Source organism: Eulemur rufifrons, chromosome 15 (assembly GCF_041146395.1).
Source record: "Eulemur rufifrons isolate Redbay chromosome 15, OSU_ERuf_1, whole genome shotgun sequence".
NCBI lineage: Eukaryota > Metazoa > Chordata > Mammalia > Primates > Lemuridae > Eulemur > Eulemur rufifrons.
In genome coordinates, this window is record NC_090997.1 from 30,875,062 (window position 1) to 30,894,169 (window position 19,108).

Below are 19,108 nucleotides of genomic sequence, written 5' to 3' on the forward strand. Positions count from 1 at the left end.
GAAATTAAAAAAAAAAATTGCAAGTATGTGCGCCACACATATCCAAGTGTAACACTCACTGTTCGTATTTTAGGTATATGTGAGTAAATATACTATGGATACTTGGTATCCGATTTTTAGATGGGTCCAACCACATGTTCATTACATACATGTGTATATACACACATATATATTTGTATTCATCTTCATGCATTTGTATGAATGCCTGTAGGCCTACTTGGGTATATCTGCATATGTATACATGAAGGATAATATATGCTTCTTTTTCCATTTGCCAAATGCTCATTGCTATCTACTCTAATTTTCAGTATATATGTATTAGTGATTTTCAAAAAAACTGAGTCTTCATTATCTTCCATATATTGTTCATGAGGACACTGAGTTATTTTCTCACTAGGTGTGTTCCAAGCAGGTGTTGGATTTGCATGTCTGTAGAGCATTTCAGAATTCCTTCCATGATGGCACTGCTGCTGCCACTGCAGTTTTACTGAATACCTTCCAGTAAACAGTGGGTCTTTCAAGTCCCTTTGTAGTGGATTCCGTAATGCAACAACCATTGTATTAATCGAATGACACATTTTTCTTTGTACTTAAAAATTAACAAGGGCAAAGAAATAGTTTTCTTAATTACACACATTGAATTGATAAAGGTTTATGGTTTTCTCATGTCTTTAAAGCTTCCTCTCATGTTAGTGTGATTCAGAAAGATTTTCTTTCATTTGTCATGCTGTAGCAGTCTTCACATAAAAACCACTGAACGATGGACAGTAATGCGTTAAATAAATATATTTTACCCCATATTCTTATTCACAGATGTTTAAGCTTTAGTTTTTGGAGTAGGAAGAGCCCTTCTTTGATGGGGGAATTAACTAGAAAGATTCAACATATACAGAACATAATTTTTTTTATGATTAAGGCTTTTAGTGGTTCATTTTACACTTGATTTCTTCTGAAGGTCCTTAAGTCCTACAGGGACTCATTTGATTCTTAGCTATCTTCTACCAGGGTAACTGCAGATTACGATGAGTTATAGCTAACTACTGGTAATATTCTTCAGTTGAGGAAAGTCTGTGAAGTGAAGTCCTCAAAAGTCTGGAGACATTTTCGTGCCCACATACCCTCTTCATGTAGCACAAGACCCTACCAGTTAGACTGATGCCTTAATGCACCTTCTGAACCAGCTGGAGGGCCCTGACTTTTCCCCAGAGAGGGTATCCAGCAGTTTGTGCCAGTCTATAATGGGGTGAGCTATCCCTTCTTGTGAACAAGGAAATTAAAAAGAAACCAAAAGTAGTATCTTTGTTGAAGGATGAAATCAGAGAAAATCCAAATTAAATGTCTATTATAAAAATGGCTTAGGCAAGGTGTGATGGCTCATGCTTGTAATCCCAGCACTTTGGAAGGCTGAGGCAGGAAAATCCCTGTAGGCCAACAGTTCAAGAACAGCCCGGGCAACATATCGTGACCTCATCTCTACAAAAAAAATTAAAAAAAAAAATTCCAGGCACTGTGGCACATGCCTGTAGTCCCAACTACTTCAGTAGCTGAGCCAGGGAGATTGCTTGAGCCCAGGAGTTTGAGGTTGCAGTGAGCTATGATGATGCCACCGCACTCTAGCCTGGACAACAGGGAGAGAACTTGTCTGGAAAAACAAAGAAAAAAATGGTGGGGCAGAAAAAGGAAAGAAAGTCTGGACAAGGTGAGTTATGAGTTTTAGGGCACATGGAAGGAAGAATCTAGAGAGATTTTGGAGATGCTAGTCATTAAAGCTGGAATAATTGTCCGAAGGACCATGTGACTTCAGTGTGGATGGGGAAGGAGTTTTGAAGGGTGCTATGCCAGACTGGAAAATTGGCAAAGTAATTTACAAGTAAAACTGGGATAGAAAAACAAAGAACTATTGTTTTCTTGTCCTTTTTGTAAATGTTAACATCTAATTCTAAAAGTCATTGCTAATTAAAAGTATTATCAGGTCACTACATGGCATTTATTCAGAATGTATTTTGAGAAAAACTATTTTAAAAAGCCAATCTCAGAGTCTAGTGAATTTAAATTTGGATTTAAAGTAGGTTGTTTCAGAATAACAGCATATTAAATTCTCTGTAGCACTTGTATTATTTGTTATATAAATTTTATAAATGTCCATAAATTGTGATCATTTATTCATCTGTACCTTTGTTTTGACTTATCAAGACTGTATATTTGAAAATTTTGTGTATTAATTCTTTGCAATAATTGTTATCTAAGTTTGCCTTCTTCTTTTAATATCATTCAACTTTAAGAACAACTCATTAACTTTAAGCATAACTCAAAGCAGTTTAATGCTGCAAATAAAGTCAATGCAATTCTATATTGCTTTCAATCTTACATAAGGCCTTTGATCATTTATGTAGCATCAATTATCCATGTTAAAAAGTTATGTTCTATGTATAAAAAATCCCAAACATTATTAGGCTGAATATCCAAAAGATATCTTTTTTCATTATTGATTTCCTCAAATACTAGCCCAGAGGCTGACATTGTGTGACTTGAGTCACATTGGTGACTCGAACTGAAGGCTATATTCCATAATATTTAGAAGTCTTCCAAAAGTGTATCCACCAGTTTCAAATTAAATGATATGAATAATAATCACTATTAATGCTCTTCGTGTTATCCAATTTGATACTATATGTAAAACATAATTATATCGTTTTGTTGATATTTGCAATGTTTTTGAGAGAGAACATGCATAAAGAGTATTTTATAGTAGAAAATTGTAAAATGTGTGAGTTGGCACTCATTTGTCTTACATCAAAAGTCCAAATATTAATTTTCCAACATTATGCTCATGATACTGAACACAGACATGTATGCAAGAATGCATGGATACCTGTGAGAAATGAATAGAGACTAGTTAACTAAAAAAGGTTTCCTATTCTTTGTAGCCATTTTCTTCAGAGTATGTTGGATTAAGACTACTTAAAGAACTTCAAAAGGTCATAATGTATTTTAGAGAGATTATAAATTATTTTTTCATACAGCCTATGTGGATAACCACTTCAGTTTTCTGGACTATAGATAATAAATTCCTGAAGAAAGAAAGAAAGTTGAATGGCCAAAAATAAATGTCCAAAGGACCATAAAATTTAATACGAGAGCCTCAGAACCTCATTAATAGCTTATTTCAACTTTTAGTTTTACCATTTTTGTTTTCTAGTTACTGGATTAGACAAAATGAGTTGGAAGCAGAGACAGTGCTATTAGAGGCACATATATGGAAAATAGAATAGATGAAATGCTAGAAAATAAGGAAAAAGAAGAACTGAAAGAAAGCAGCAGAGTCTGGAGTCCACATTGTGGGAATCAATGACTCCTCATGCCTTATTTTTGAGAGTATTACTTCTAAGACTGAAGACAATAATTTATGTTTAAAATCTTGGCCTTAATTCATCAAGGTAACAGTTTCTATAATCTGATTAAGATGGCAGGAGAAAGGGTTGTGTATTTTAGAAAGATTTTCTTCAAAAATAGTTCAAATGAAAAGACTTGAAGTTTCTTTTATCTGTCTCCACCTGTATCAGCTTTTGATACATGAAATGCTTTTATATGATAAAAAATCTGTGAACATTTTGGTATATATGCATGCATGTACATTTTTATAGTGAGCATGTCCACAGCTTTGATCTATTTCCTAAAAGATTTATGATCTCAAAAAGTTTAAGACAGATTTAGAAAAAAAAATAGTTCTACAAGCAAAGGTGGTAAGCCAATGCATTTATAAAATAATCAAGCTTCAATAGAATATTTATTTTTCATATTCACATATACATGTCACATTTAAAACAGGCACATGAAAATCAATAATACATGAGCCAATGAACACTTACTAAGACTGCTAAATAGTTTATACAAAATTGATATGATACAAAGAGATTTCAATTGTCAGTATGCTTTTTTATTGTAAAATTGTATTCTAAATATGCTGCATAGGTAAGAGGTTTTTGCTTTGGGGAAAAAATGTGACTTTTTCAATGTATCAATAATATTTTTAAAAATTATTATTATCAATTACATCTTTATATTATTTAATTTAAGAGGGTTTTTTTGGTGTTTTTTTAAGAGACAGGGTCTTGCTGTATTGCTCAGGTTAGTGTGTAGTGAGTGGTGTGATCATTGCTCACTACAACCTCAAACTCTTGGGCTCCAATGAATTCTCCTGACTCAGCCTCTGAGTAGCTGGGACTACAGGGGCCCACCACAATGCCCAGCTATTTCTTTCTTTCTTTCTTTCTTTTCTTTTCTTTTTTTTTTTTTTTTTTTTTTTTTGAGAGATGGCATCCTGCTGTGTTCTCCAGGCCCTTGCTCTGGAACTCCTGGCCTTAAGTGATCTTCTGGCCTTGGCCTCCCAAAGTGCTGGGATTACAGGTGTAAACTACCAAACCTGACCTAATATGAGTTATTTTTAATAAGTTGTCTTCACTGAAAATATCCTTTGAGAAATTATTTAAACTTGCTTTCTGTACTTTCCCTCCAAACATTTTCTTTTCAGTCCTTTGTATTCCAGTGTTTCTCTTGTCATTTTCCTGAAACTCCTACTGGAAAAACCTTTTGGAAACTCTCAATTGCCAAATTAAACCTCCTCCCATTTTTCATCCTTCACATCCTCTGTGCCTTGCTAACCACTCTTTCTTTCTTGAAACTGTCCATTCCTTTAACATTTTTATATTCACTACAGTATAAAATAAAATTAAAAGACTTAGAAATATTTGGATTTTTTTGAGGCAATAACATAAAATAAAGAACATAAAGCAATGACAAAGACAGATGTACATTACTTGAGGCCCCGCTGTTTGCAGTTCCCAAGACAATAGAGTGCATGAGATCTGACGTGATTAGGATGATCTGGCAAGTGAATGGATCTCTATTGTTTTAACAATTTGTCCAAAGTTGCAGTGGAGTATTTTATATTTTATTATATTTTCAGTTATGTATTTTCCACAATAAATTCATGTAGCATCTTATGTTTGCGGTTTTCATTGATAAGAATAGCCTATTCTTTAGAAATTAATTATTTCCACTTTGGACTTAGAACTGGAATTGCATTCATTGAACTAAGTTCAAGGAAGATTAGTGATGTGTTGTATGTTACTAGCCCATTAATTTTAATGTAAAGTTAAAAACAAAAAGAATTTATCTCTTACTATAAACAAAGCCTTTGCTAAGTGATTCAGATCATTAAAATAAATGACTGATCTTCTAGCCTGCAAGAAGATTTCAGCCCAGTTGTAGACATAAAAGAATTACATAAATAAATAAATACCAAGCACACTTTGGTATGTGGCATATAAACCATATATTAGTGATTTATTCCAGAGGTGGTTCTGTGTAAGGATCAAAAAAAAATTCTTAGAGAAGAAAGCATTTATTGTTGACAATTCAGCAGGAAGCAAATAGATGATTATAATCCAGAACATTCTTTTAGCAAAGATGATATAGAGCTGTCAAAGTGGAAATTGTGTTTAAGGGATAAGTGGTCTATTTTGATAAAAACACACACATATATATAAAAGTAAAGGAAGTGAAGTAAAATTGGAGAGACATATGAGACACGGTTCTGAATTCTCAAGATAAATACGGAGTCACTGAAAGCTGACCTGATGAAAGTTGTGCTTCGGTAGAACACGTGTTAGAGCCAAACCAGAATTTATTGAAATCCGGAAAGACTATAAAAGTAGTTAGTCTGAATATAGTTAGGAGGCTTTTTACAGTAATCCATGCAGGAGATAATGAAAACAGGAATTAGGGGTGGTAAGAATGGAAACCAAAATGTGGGTATGAATTTGAGATTCTGAGACTAGAATTGATAGGATTCCATAACTGACTGGAGTGCGGCAGATAATGGAGGGATTGAGATCTCATTTATTCCACAAACATTTGATAGTATCTTTCACATATTAACATTTAGACAAGTATAGTCCCCATGTGAAAAAAATAAAATAAGATCTTGCATTTTGTTAGAGAAGTCAAATCTATAAATACACACGTGGTGATCAAGTTGATAGAAGTGACAGTTGAAGCCATAACAGGTTTGTCAATTATCAGTACAGTAATAAGAGAGAAGAGACATAAAGTGGTGATACCTACATTAAAAACAAAGAATCTGGGCAGGTGTCCGAGTAAGAATGGTTAGAGGTAGTGGGTATAAAGAGTTCCAGAAGCTCCAGGACAGGGCTGTATAAAATCAGTGTCATATAATTAACAGGAGGGAGAGAACATTTCAAAAGGAATACTTAGGCTGGGCAAGGTGGCTCATGCTTGTCATCCTAGCACTCTTGGGAGGCCGAGGCAGGAGTATCGCTTGAGCTCAGGAGTTCGAGACCAGTCTGAGCAAGAGTGAGACCCCGTCTCTAGTAAAAATAGAAAAAATTAGCTGGGCAACTAAAAATAGAAACAAACAAAAAAAATTAGCCAGACGTGGTGGTGAGGGTCTGTATTTCTGGCTACTCGGGAGGCTGAGGCAGGAGGATCTCTTGAGCCCAGGAGTTTGAGGTTGCTATGATGCTAGGCTGATGCCACGGCACTCTAGCCCTGGCAACGGAGTGAGACTCTGTCTCAAAACAAAACAAAACAGAAAACAAAAGCAATACTTAATACCAATTGCTAAAAAAGGTCAGTGTATTAGAGTTAAGAAAAATCTTATGTGATTATCGATGGTATAACATGAAAATTCTCACGGAAAAGTATAGACACAGTGAACAGGATCTAAATTTCCATCAATGAGTTACACTCTTAGCATTTTGATGTAGTTATCTCCATGAATTTACTTTGCACAGATGAACGTTGCTACACCCATTTACAGCTATTTCACAACTGTTCCTTGGAAATTACATGAAGGTGAAAATATCAAATAAAAAGAGAATATTTTTTAGACTAATAATATCTCCAAATACAGAATGTTATAATTATTATTTATAAGGAATTTCAAAAATTGTTCTTATATATAAACCCTAAGAGATATAAGATTCTTGAAAATATAACTTTAGTTCTTCTCCAGTAATCCAATAAGGCCAGTGCTTTGAGAACATTAAAATTAAGATATTTTTCTTTGCCAAGCTAGATATCACTGTCTTTTTTGACTTAGAAATATGAAACATTGAGCTTTTAGAATAAACATTCATACTTGATATTTTCTGAAATTGAATCCAAATTCAGTCTGAATAATGGAATAGGACAATTTTAAGATCTCCTTTCTCTCTCTACAATGCCTTTTCATCAACATCAAATGTATGTCATTTCTTGCATTCACTGGTAAACTTAATCATTTTTTGGTAGAATATCTTATTCTTCACTTGAGAAATCAACTTTCAGTCTGATGATATCATTATAGAATGGAGTGTCTTCTCTTTCTAGGTTTATTTTCCTTCCTATCACTGCTTAGTTTTTTAATTCACACATCTCCATCTCGTTTAACTTTATTTCTTTAAAAATAAGACACTTTTAGTCAGTTGACACCAAGCCCCCAAAATACACAATTTAACATCATTTTTATTTGTAGCACCTGACGTCGGTTCTGTCAGCTAGACTGGAACTTAAAAATGTTATTAATAGGTTCTGCCTTTGCCCTCCGGCTCTTTGCCCCTCCTGCTAGACACTTGAAGCAACTGTAGGTCGGAAAGAAAAAAAATCTAAAAATACCTATTTCTTTGTGGTACTAGCATAATGGTTTTCTTGAGAAAATAAATAGTTCAAATGGACTTGGAATGATGTGCAGCACTGAGTTCTTTGATTATTTCTCATTTAGTAAGAATTATCTCATGGTTTTTACCATGATCCAATTATTCCAAATGGCTGGGTATGGAAGCCTTGAGGAGGTTGTGGTGAAAGGCCATGCCAGCCCCTTCTAGGGGCAGGCAAGACAAACTACTCAGGGGTGTGGATGGGCTTTCTTCTACCCAACTGAGACCCCCAGGCTAAGGTGCTCCCTAATGTTAGTATGATAGATTGGTAATGATTCATGGATTTAATTGGCTTTATGAGGTCTCCGATATTCATTTACTAAATACATGCCATGTTCTGTTCTAGGTTCTGAGGATTTCTCGGTGAACACATTAGATGAACCTCTTGTTCTTGTGGAACTTATGTTTTATTGTAGAGAAACAGTTATCAAACAAATGCCATCTAACATGCCCGATGGTTGTAATTGCTATGAATAGAAATAAAGCAATCCAACAGGGTAAGGGGACAGAGAGTCAAGAGAGGAGTGTCATTTCAGGGAGAATGGTCAGGGAAGGTGTCACGTCAGCAAAGTGAAATTTGAATGTAGACCTCAGCCTTTAGAGAATGAGGTGCAGTAATATGTAGGCCAGAACACTTCACCAGAAGGAGCTATAAGTATGTATATACACCCATGTGCTTCAGATGTCAAAGGAACTGGAGGAAGCCAGTGGTGCTGGAGTGGCTGAGGGAGAGGCTGTGAGAGGAAAAGAAGACAGAGAGGGAGTGGGAAATGAGACTGTGAAAGGCGTTTGAGGTCCTAGCAGGGTGCAAAACCACCATTGGAGGGTCTGAGCAGAAGAAGGGCATAGAGTCATGGGTTGCTTATCGATGGAGATGTGTCCTGAGAAATGCATCTTTAGGCAATTTTGTTGTGCAAACATAATAGAGTGCACTTAACAAACCTAGATAGTATAGCCTAGTACACACGTAAGCTATACGGCACAGCCTATTCCTCCTAAGCTCCAAACCTGTACAGCATATTACTGTACCAAATACCGTAGGCAACTGTAACACAATTGTAAATATTCGTGTATCTAAACCTATATAATCATAGAAAACATACAGTAAAAATGTGGTATGAAAGATAAAAAATGGTACACCCATAGAGGACACTTACCATGAATGGAGCTTGCCAGCCTGGAAGTTGCTCTGGGTGAGTCAGTGAGTGAGCGGTGAGTGAATGTGGAGCCCTCATGCTTACTGTACATTGCTGCAGACTTTATACATGCTGTATACTTAGGCCACAATGAGTCTATAAAAAATATTTTTTCTTTCTTCAATAATAAATTACCTTATTTTTACTGATACTTTTTAATTATTTTTAACTTTTTCACTCTTTTTTAATAACAGCATAAAACACAAGCACATTGTACAGCTGTACAAAAATATTTTCTTTCTTTATATCTTTATTTTATAAGTCTTTTCCATTTTAATATTTTATATATATTTTTTTTTACTTTTTAAACTTTTTTGTTAAAAAAAAAAACTAGACACAAACACACACATTAGCCTAGGCCTACAGAGTCAGGATCATCAATATCACTGTCTTCCACCTTCACATCTTGTCCCACTTACTGGAAGGTCTTTGGGGGCAATAACATGAATGGAGCTGTCATCTCCTATGATAACAATGCCTTCTTTTGGAACGCCTCCCAAACGACCTGCCTAAGGCTGTTTTATAATTAACTTTTTAAAAATTTTTTAATAAGCAGGACACTCTAAAATAACAATAAAATGTATCATATAGTAAATACGAGGTGATAGGGATTTCTCAGCTGCATTATAATTTTATGAGACCACCATCATATAGATGGTTTGTTGTTGACCAAAACATCATTACGTAGTGCATGACTGTAATCTTATTTATGTTTTATAGGGAACATTCTGACTATGTGGTGGAGAATAATAGGCTAGGGGGCATGAGTGACTCCAGAGAGACCAATGCGGTGTTTATTGCAAGAGGCCAGAGGCTAGAGAGAATACAGAGGTTTGGACCAGGCGACACTGGAAATATTAACAGTGAGAAGAGGTCAGATGGTGGAGATATTTTGACAGTTGACCTGTCAGAGTTTATTAATGGTTAGAAATAGGGCATGGAAGAAAGAGAGTGTTCAAGGAAATATTTCCACTGCATCTTTAAGAATCCAACCGCAGAAGTAAGAGTGATGTCAAAAATTTACTTTGGTGACCATGTAGAGTTCAAAGCAAGCTTTTTAAAAATATATATATGTATATATATATATATATATATATTTTTTTTTTTTCTTCCCTAAGTCCAAGACAAATCCTTACTCCTGCAATGTAAGCCCATTTCATTTTTACTGCTCTGAGAGAGATTCAGCAGTTTTATCCTTAGAAGCCATTAGCATCCTGTCATCATCCCACCATCCAAATCTTTGGGCAAAAGCCAGCATGAAATTGATCATTAAAATGACTTTGTAAAGCTGTAACTCAGAGTGAGCTGCCAGCTAACAGATGAAGTGAACCCTACTTTCCCTTCCATTTTTGTGTTTTTTTTTCTTCTATTCATAAAGTCATGGAACCTCAAAAATAGAAGAATTCTTAAGGTTCAACCAAGTCCAACAAGATACTAGTCAGCTCCGTTCTACTTTTTAAAACTATTTTTTATTCTTTAAATAAAAGTTTAAAGAATTAGAATCTATAAGAAATTTATTGTCCAAGTTGGAAAGACTTTTGCAAAGCATGTTTATCTCTACAGCTTAAAAAATGTAATTTGTAATAGTACTATCATCGTTACAACCTTGGACCTTAATGTAGAAAATGCTGATTGCATTATGATGCTTCAGATTATCCATAGACTTGTATTCTTTTAGAAGTTAACTGGGATGAAAAAAATTGAATATTTCCAGCTTTATCTAATCTATTTTATTCATCCATACTGAAGGACACAATTATTCATGGAGTCATTATTAAACAATGCTTATACCTGAAAAATTTGAAAACATTCTTAATAGTTATTCTTTCTTCATTTGAGTAACCCAAATAACCTAAAATGTCTGTACATTATCCCTATATTATACCAGTTTCTAGCTCTAATCTTAACTTCTGAATTCTTTTCAGAAGTGGCATTTGAATAGAATATATAGAAAAATGTTTTTGTTTCTCCTTTCATTCCTCAGGATTTCCAAGGAAAGTTTGGTAAAGTAGCCCTTATATTACATAGCAGTCCCCAGTTTAAGGTTTCCACAGATGTTTGTGGTAGTATTTACTCCTAACAACCTTGCTGCCTGAGTGAAAGGGCACCCACACAATTTGTCCTACATCAGTGCTTCCCATTCAGAGTGGCTGCAGTTTCCCCTTTGCATCTTAGTAATTGAAAGTTAAAGATTTGTTTCATTATCTTGCTCAGCCAACCACACGCTAACCTACTTCTGCTATATAATGAACTTCAGTGTAGGTTTCTTTTTTTTTTTTAATGTGACTCTAGGGAAATCATACTCACATATTCTATATTCTACATCAAGGTAAAATAACTCCTAACCATTGTTTTCTTTTGTAGTAATATTCTTCAAATGTACTTACTTCATTGAGAAATTTAAAATTGCTTTTCTGGCTAATTACACGCTTTTATCTTTCATAAATCTTTTATAACGTATCTTAGCCAATGAAAATTTTGTGAACTTGTTTGTTGTTCCTTCAGTCTCCACTGCTTCAGTAATTGCCTAGTGGAGAATGCATACACAGAGGACCAAATCTTTAGTTCTAAGGGCCATCATCTCGTTTGGATTTTATATTTACTGGGAAAATGCTATTGGTCTAAAGAAACTGAAGGAGGTCACACAAACCTCAATGGGAAACATAAGATATTTAGAATGCATAATAATGTGCAGCAGCATTGGGAACATGATTAGGAAAAGCAGAAGAAAATTTGACTTCTACCATAGCTTTGCATACACATGAGAAAAGAGTTCAAGGCCTAACAGATGAAATGCATATAACACAGATAGTGATGGTGAAGGAACATGCTTCTTGGTGCACTGAACATGGATAGTGAAAGCTGTCCTCAAATAGAAAACTTTAACTTCAAAAATTAAGATTTCTGGTAAGGATATGGGCTGAGAATTACTGAGTTTCTCATATGTTGACACATAGACCTGGCCACAAACATTTGGGGTTTGAGTTTTCTTTATTCTCTTTAAAGAATTTGAGTTTATGCAAAGAAATTTTTGATGACCTCTTATCCTAGGGAAGTTATGAAGAGAAGCTTTGCATAAAGGGGTTGGTGCTTTACCTCAGGTAAGGAGATCTGGCAGAGGACTTTAACTCAACTCAGGAAAGGCTTTTCAAAATGGTATTGAACAAAAGGACCATCTGGGGAACTAAGTGGCTTTCTATTTCCCTGGAGACTTTATATCTAAAAGATCTGGGAATTTTAGGTCTTCCCAGGATGACTTCATTCTTCTGTTTGAGATAAATTCCTTTAGAATCTGGTAGATTCACACTTAAAGCGTAAATAGAAAGATAAGATCTAAAGCCAACTGAAAACAAATTTTAAACTTTATATATATTTCTTCTGGTCTTTATTGGTTTATGCAAGGTAATAAGGATTTGAAATTAGTAAAATTGGCATACTATATGCCTTTCCAATTTTACTCTTCAAATTAGAAGGACGTTACTGTGAGTTTGTGTGAATATGAAAAACAATCCCAATTTAACTGTTTCTATGGCAATAATTGCTTATCTCTATGGAAATAGTGGTCTGACTATATAACAATAACCAGTGAAGAGAAAAGACACACTGACTGCCTTTTAAATTTTTTTCTTTTTCTTTTTTTTTTTTTTTTTCCTATTTTCATGGCTTCACCTTTTCAGAAGTCTTATTTTGTTTGGTTATGCCAAGAAATCTGGGCTACATAATTCCTTTTCTCTACTGTTTGCTTTATTGACTTCTAAATAAATTGGTTCTCATCTGACTATGAAACTAAAAGAATATGACTCAGATTAAAGATTGTGCTCTTATGTCAATGCAAGCCGAGATGCCATTCTGTACCTTTTAAAATACACTGGCTTTAGAGCTAGACACATCTGGTTGCAAACCTTGACAGCACCATCGCTAACTGACTCTCCAAGTTATTTCTTCTCAAAATTCCTCAGTTGTCTCCTTTTCTAAAGGCAATCATATCACCCCTGTAGAGTTGTTGACAAGATTGAAGATAACATACATATAGCACTTATAAACACAAGACCATATGGGATCTGCTACTGAGTTGGTGTGTGACTTTGGTTAGGCCAATTGGTCTCCTCTGGTCACACTCTGCTCCTCTAGGGAACTTCTAAAGTTTCTAACTAAATCTAGTACCCTACACTTTTTTTAAAATACGAATATTCCACTTATTGTGTACTTCACAAAGAAGACCAGGACCCCAGACTTCTAAGCAGATATTATGACTGATCTAGAAAACCATGTGTGCTGTCTGTCTGTTTTAAAAGGAGTGTATTACAGAATTGCCTTCTGGGTGTAACGACAATTTAGGCCCACAAATATTTCAGTGATACTTGACAATTTGCTACCTTAAAAAGCCACCCTTCTCTTCCATGTATTTATTTGTCATTAGTAAGATCTTAGCTCTCTTGAATGATTTATACAAAGAAATCTTTTCTGCTTTAATTTTATAATTTCTCCTTAATATGTAATCCATCACCTGGTGGTCTGCAAGATTTTATTAATTATCTCTATAGATGTATCCAATAATTCTGTAGCATTGCTACATTCTCTGGAATTCATAAAATAATTTGTTCATTTTTGTCTTTAAAGTTTTCTGTACAGTCCAAAATATTTTTGTGCTTTTGTAACCTACTTAAAATTCCACTGAAGAGTTTGAACTTTAAAAATGTAAATAATTTCTACAAATTAAATTTCTAAATTTCTACAAATTAAAGAAAACACATTAAACTAGCCAATGTAGAAATTATTTACATTTAAAAAAAATGTAAATAATTTCTACATTGGCTAGTTTAATGTGTTTTCTTTAATTTGGTCTTCTGTTTTTGTCTGTGGCATATATGTATTATATATTATTTTCTCAAATATTTATTAGTATTTGAACCAGAAATGCAACTGTGTTAGATATCATTAAAATTCCTACTATGGGTTTAGGGGAAAATTAGAGTTTTTTTAAAGTTACATTAAAGAATGAAGATTTTTTTTTTTTAAAGTTAAGCTGAATTGAGAATCCTACAATAATAATATTTAAAGCGTGTGTAATTTAATATACTGGACAGGATTGTATTCAAGGCATAGTTGAATGCCTTGAATAGAATATTACTACAAAATAGAATATTATAATTGTAGGGACTGAAGAGTTTGTAAGGGAATGATTTATCTTGGTTAATAGGCTATATTCCCAAATATATATTCTGAAATTCAAATAAAATCTGATCCATTAGTTCTATATCTGGATTCTCAGTCCTGTTCCATTGGTCTATGTCTCTGTCTTGTGCTAGTACCATGCTGTCTTTGTTACTGTAGCCTTGTAGTATAGCTTGAAGTCTGGTAGATTAATGCCTCCCAATTTGTTCTTTTTGCTTAAAGCCAATATATATAACCAAAGTGTTTGTACCCCCATAATATTCTGAAATTAAAAAAAAGAAAACATAGGGGAAAAAGTTTAATGAATCAACTCTATATTTGCAAAAATTATAATTAGTGTTTATGTTCTTTTTAACTACATGTAATTCACTATAGTAAAACACTCAGTTCGATCTTAGAGTATATATTTGTGTAGAGGGAGATGGGGAGAGTAAACTATTGTTTATTTTGAGGATTTTTTGATTTTTGATTTGATAATCTCCAAAGACCAAAATTGTTTTCTGAACTTTGGTTGTCTGTTGCTTGAGAAGAAAAAGAAATGATGTTTGCAAATATAGAGTTGATGTATTAATTTTTCAAAATTTGTAGTTTGCTTATAATTCCAACTATAAACTCATGAATCTCTATTGGAATACCTGAAGGATCTAAAGATTATTTTTGCTTCATAATGATCCAAAATTAATCTATAAAATGGGATTAAGTGTACATGGTTCAAAGTGTATTGTGGGATCAAATGAGGTAATGTGCTGCTACTAGCACTTAAATGCTTAGTGAATGGTGTCTTCTGTTATTGCTATTTGTTCCTCCTCTTTCTTCAAAAGATTACATTTGTTTAAGAACACATACTTCAGTTTTTCTTATTTTGAAAAAGCATAGAACCCATGATTTCTCTTTCATAAGATAAAGTGGCTAAAATTCTACAATTAAGCCAAGAGCTGATGGTTCCGTAATAATTAGCCAAAGAGGAGTTGGTACGAAATGAAAGGGTGCCATTGTGACTGGAAAGTAGTTGTCAATGGGAAAAGTCATGAGCTAACACTGAAGAGGACGTCAAAGACCAGGTCAGGGATACACACTGGAAAGGATTTTGTATTTTATACAAGAGTAACAGGAAATCACTGGGAGTGACATGATTCAATTTATGCTTAAAACCTATTTTGACTGAGGTGTGGAGAGTGAATTGGAAAGGCACAAAAATGGAAGTGGGGAACATAGTGATGCTTTAATTTAGGAAGGATTTGATAGACTAATGTGTGACAGTCAAGGTGGGGATAAGGAGTCAACATTAATCTGTGTTTTAAATGTGAAACAGTAAGCACAGTGATGAACTGGATTCAGGGTGTGTGGATATGGACATGCCAAGAATAACTTACTGATTTCTGGTTTGAGTAAGGAGTCTAATTGTCCACAGTATTTTATGCAAGGCAGAGAATTGTTAAGGCAGAGGAAGATAAAAAGGAATTGGCATATAGTGGGTCTTACTGGATGTAAGAAGTGAGATAACTGCTTCTGACTTAATCCTCATGGAAAGCTATTGATTTTTTACAAATGGTCGAACTGAATAGCAATTAAATACCTTGCCAATATTCACAAAGTAAATGGAAAACTAGGTCTGGTTGACTCCAAGGTTTATCATATTAACCACCTTCCTCCTATTAAGCCCTCAGTAAACTTCATTTATTTAAAAAATATGGATAGCTATTGTAACAAACCCACTATGTGCTGAGATCCTAGCACACAACAGTAATTAGGGAAAATGCCTCTCCTTTTGAAACTTATAATCTAGTGTGGGAGGCAGAAAATGAGTAAGTCTATGTAAAAACAGGATGATGTAATATAGAGAAACAGAGACTTGGATCTCTTTAGATAGGGTGGTTAGGACAGACCGAGCTAAGGAAAAAACAACTTAGCAGAGATGTAAGGATGACAATAAGGAAAGAATGTTCTAGTTAGAGACGAAAAGCCCTGTGGTATAAACAAAAAAGATCTGCGCATCTTGATCGTGGTTAGCAAACAAGACAGCCAAGTATATGATTGCGGAGACAGACTGAAGCCAAACCACGGAGAGCTTTGTAGACCATGGTACAAGATTTGGATTTTATTCTAAGAGCGCTGGACAGCCATTGAATTATTTCAAGTAAGGGAAAAACAGGATCTGCTTTATATTTTAAAAAGATAACTGGTTTCTGAGAGCAGAAGGAGACAAGAATAGACTAAAGAAGTCCAATCAGAATGCTCTTGAATTAGTTCAGGTGAGAGATTCTGGTGGCTTCCAGAAGGATATAGAGTAGAGATAGAAGTGCAGGTGTATCAAGACACTTTCCACAATAATACCTAGAGGATGTGTTGATGGGTGGGTTGTAGGTGGTGAGAAAATTCAGAAGTAAAGGATGGCCACCCCCCACACCAGTTTTTGATTTGAATGTCTAAGTGCATGTCAGTACCTTTTAGTAAGATGAGGGAGTCTAGGGAAGAAAGTACTTTGGTGGTGGAAAATGAAAAATCTGATCAATAAACATTTGTTGAATTAAAGAACAACAAGACTGGTCATGCAAGTAATTTTGCGTATACAATTAAATACTATATTTCCTTGCATGACCATTCATTTATGAATTGCTCATGGCTGCTTCCACATCATAACAGCAGAGTCAGGTAGTTCCAGCAGATTCTGATGGCTCACAAAGCTGAAAATATTTCCTTTCTGGCCATTTATAGAAAAAGTTTGCCAGCCCCTACTACAAAGTGTGATCTAAACTTAATTTTAGAGTACAGATTTCATTTTTTTTAATCCAATGGCTGTTCTTCATTCTACGTAATCTTTATAAAGCCTCTTCATTATTAAACTATGCCTTCTCTGAGTTAGTTTACTATTGTGGTTTTCTCTTTTCTCTCTTTCCCCCTCCCCCTCACACTTTATTTTTGGTGTCTTTTCCTGTTTATTTCTCTTTATCCTCAGAAGTGAGTCTTTCATAAGTTACATTTCTGACATGTTTCTGTCATTTTCTCAGTATCTGCATAGCTCCCACCTCACTTCCTTCAGCTGTCTACACAAATGGCAGCTTACCAAAGAAGCTTTCTATATTCAGTGTGTCTTTCCAACCTTAACCCATCATTCTCTCTCCTATCACGTATTATGACTGATGTTCTACCTAGTTTTGTTTATTTGTTCCTTGTCTGTCTCTTTCCAAACACTATGCCAGTCCCATGATGGCAGGGACTTTACTGCTTTGTTCATACGTGTATTTCTGGTGCCCAGAACTGTGTCTGGCATGTAATGGGTACTCAGTATTTGTTGAATGAACGAATATGTCCACTATACTCTCTCTTTAAGAAAACTTAACCATGTCCACATTATTAAATATTACTTCTAATAAAAAGACATTCAATTTACGTCTCCATGTTCTAAATTTGATCACTCTTCAGATCCAGACGTTTTAGCCTACAGTATCATTTTCAGTCTTTTCCGCCAACTAAACACTCTGTCCTATAAATAAACATTACTATTTCTCTAGGACATCTTAAGTTTCCTTGTCTCATACCTTTGTTCATGCCATTTCTTCTGCTCAGAATGTACTTTTCTTTCTTTTCACCATTCTGATACTTCCGGAATATTTCACACCTTGGTCCAGACTCTGAGTCTCCACAGGAGGTTACCTCTCCCTTAGTTGTTCTTGTCTGTCAAACCACAGTGTGGAAGTACTGAGACACAGAGGGCTTCCTAGGCCAACTAACCGTGCTCAGCATTTTCAGTCATTTCCTTCATGATGGGACCTATCACCATCTGAAATTATCTGAACTGTTTATTCACTTAACAATTTGGTGTATTCCCTACTAGACCATGAGCTCTTTGAGGGCAAAGACTTTGTGTATCTTGTTCACTTGTTAAATTCTCAGTGGTAGGATGGTCCTTGGAACACTCTGGGGGCTCCATAGAGATTTGTTGGATAAATAAATTTACAGAATGAACTCTTCAGTCTGCAATGATCTCTTTTCTCTTGTCAAATTATAGCACTTCCCATTGTTACTGCTCTTCTGGGAATGGATGATTCACTGTCTTGGGAAGCCCTTGTATTGTTGCCTCCAGTTGTTGTTTTCTGCCTGCCTTGGTGCCTGACTTCTCATGGATTCCTGAATTATTTCTCTAATAAGGTTTAATCAACCCTGAATATCAAAACAATATCATAAACACACACAACCATGGAAAGAATGAGTTGATAATGCTCTATACACAAAAGCTTTCCTTCTCTTATACTTGTGGTTAGTTATCACTTAATTCTCTTTCCTCTGCAGAAATGCTTTTTTTTTTTTTTTTGAACCTTACTGATTGAGGAAAGAGGGGGGATTTATTTTCTAAAGAAGTTTTTATATTGATTTGTCTTTACTTTTCAGGTACACACAGAAAAATGATTTCCCCTATTACATTTTATTTTGTGTTCACGTTAGAATTCAAGTACAAACGACTTGTGTATAGAAGATGATCATTTATAAGTATCTGTTTCTAAAAGATCACAAACGTATTCTTTTTGAAAACTGAAAGAAAACTGGTGTAATCAGCTTAAATCTGCCCATTATATTCTGTGTAACATGGAAAGAATAAGGTAGTCAGAAAAAATATGGACTAGATAATACAATAAATGATGTAACTATGAAATTATATTTCTTTCTGAAGAAAAATTGTCATCTTCAAAAATAGCCTCTTTTTAAGTACAATAGGCTCTGCTTTCCCGAGGTTTTGCTTTGCAAAGTTTCAGTTATAGGCAGTCACCCATGGTCCACAATTAAGCAGAAAATTCCAGAAATAAACAATTCATATGTTTTAAATTGCATGCCATTCTGAGTAGCAAGATGAAATCTCACAACACTCTACTCCATTCTGCACTAGGTGTGAATCATCCCATCCCTTTGTCCAGTGTATCCACACTGTCTATGCTGCCCAGCCATTAGGCACTTAGTAACCAGCACATTTATCAGATTTACCATTGGGGTATGGCAGTGCTTGTGTTCAGGTACCCCTTATTT

At 34.7% G+C, this 19,108-nt stretch overlaps 1 protein-coding gene across 1 annotated transcript in view; it reads left to right on the plus strand.

The window, feature by feature from the left end:
* The window catches only part of ADGRB3 (adhesion G protein-coupled receptor B3), a 683,715-nt gene that overhangs the window by 346,565 nt on the left and 318,042 nt on the right, over positions 1-19,108 (plus strand). The window lies entirely within an intron of this gene.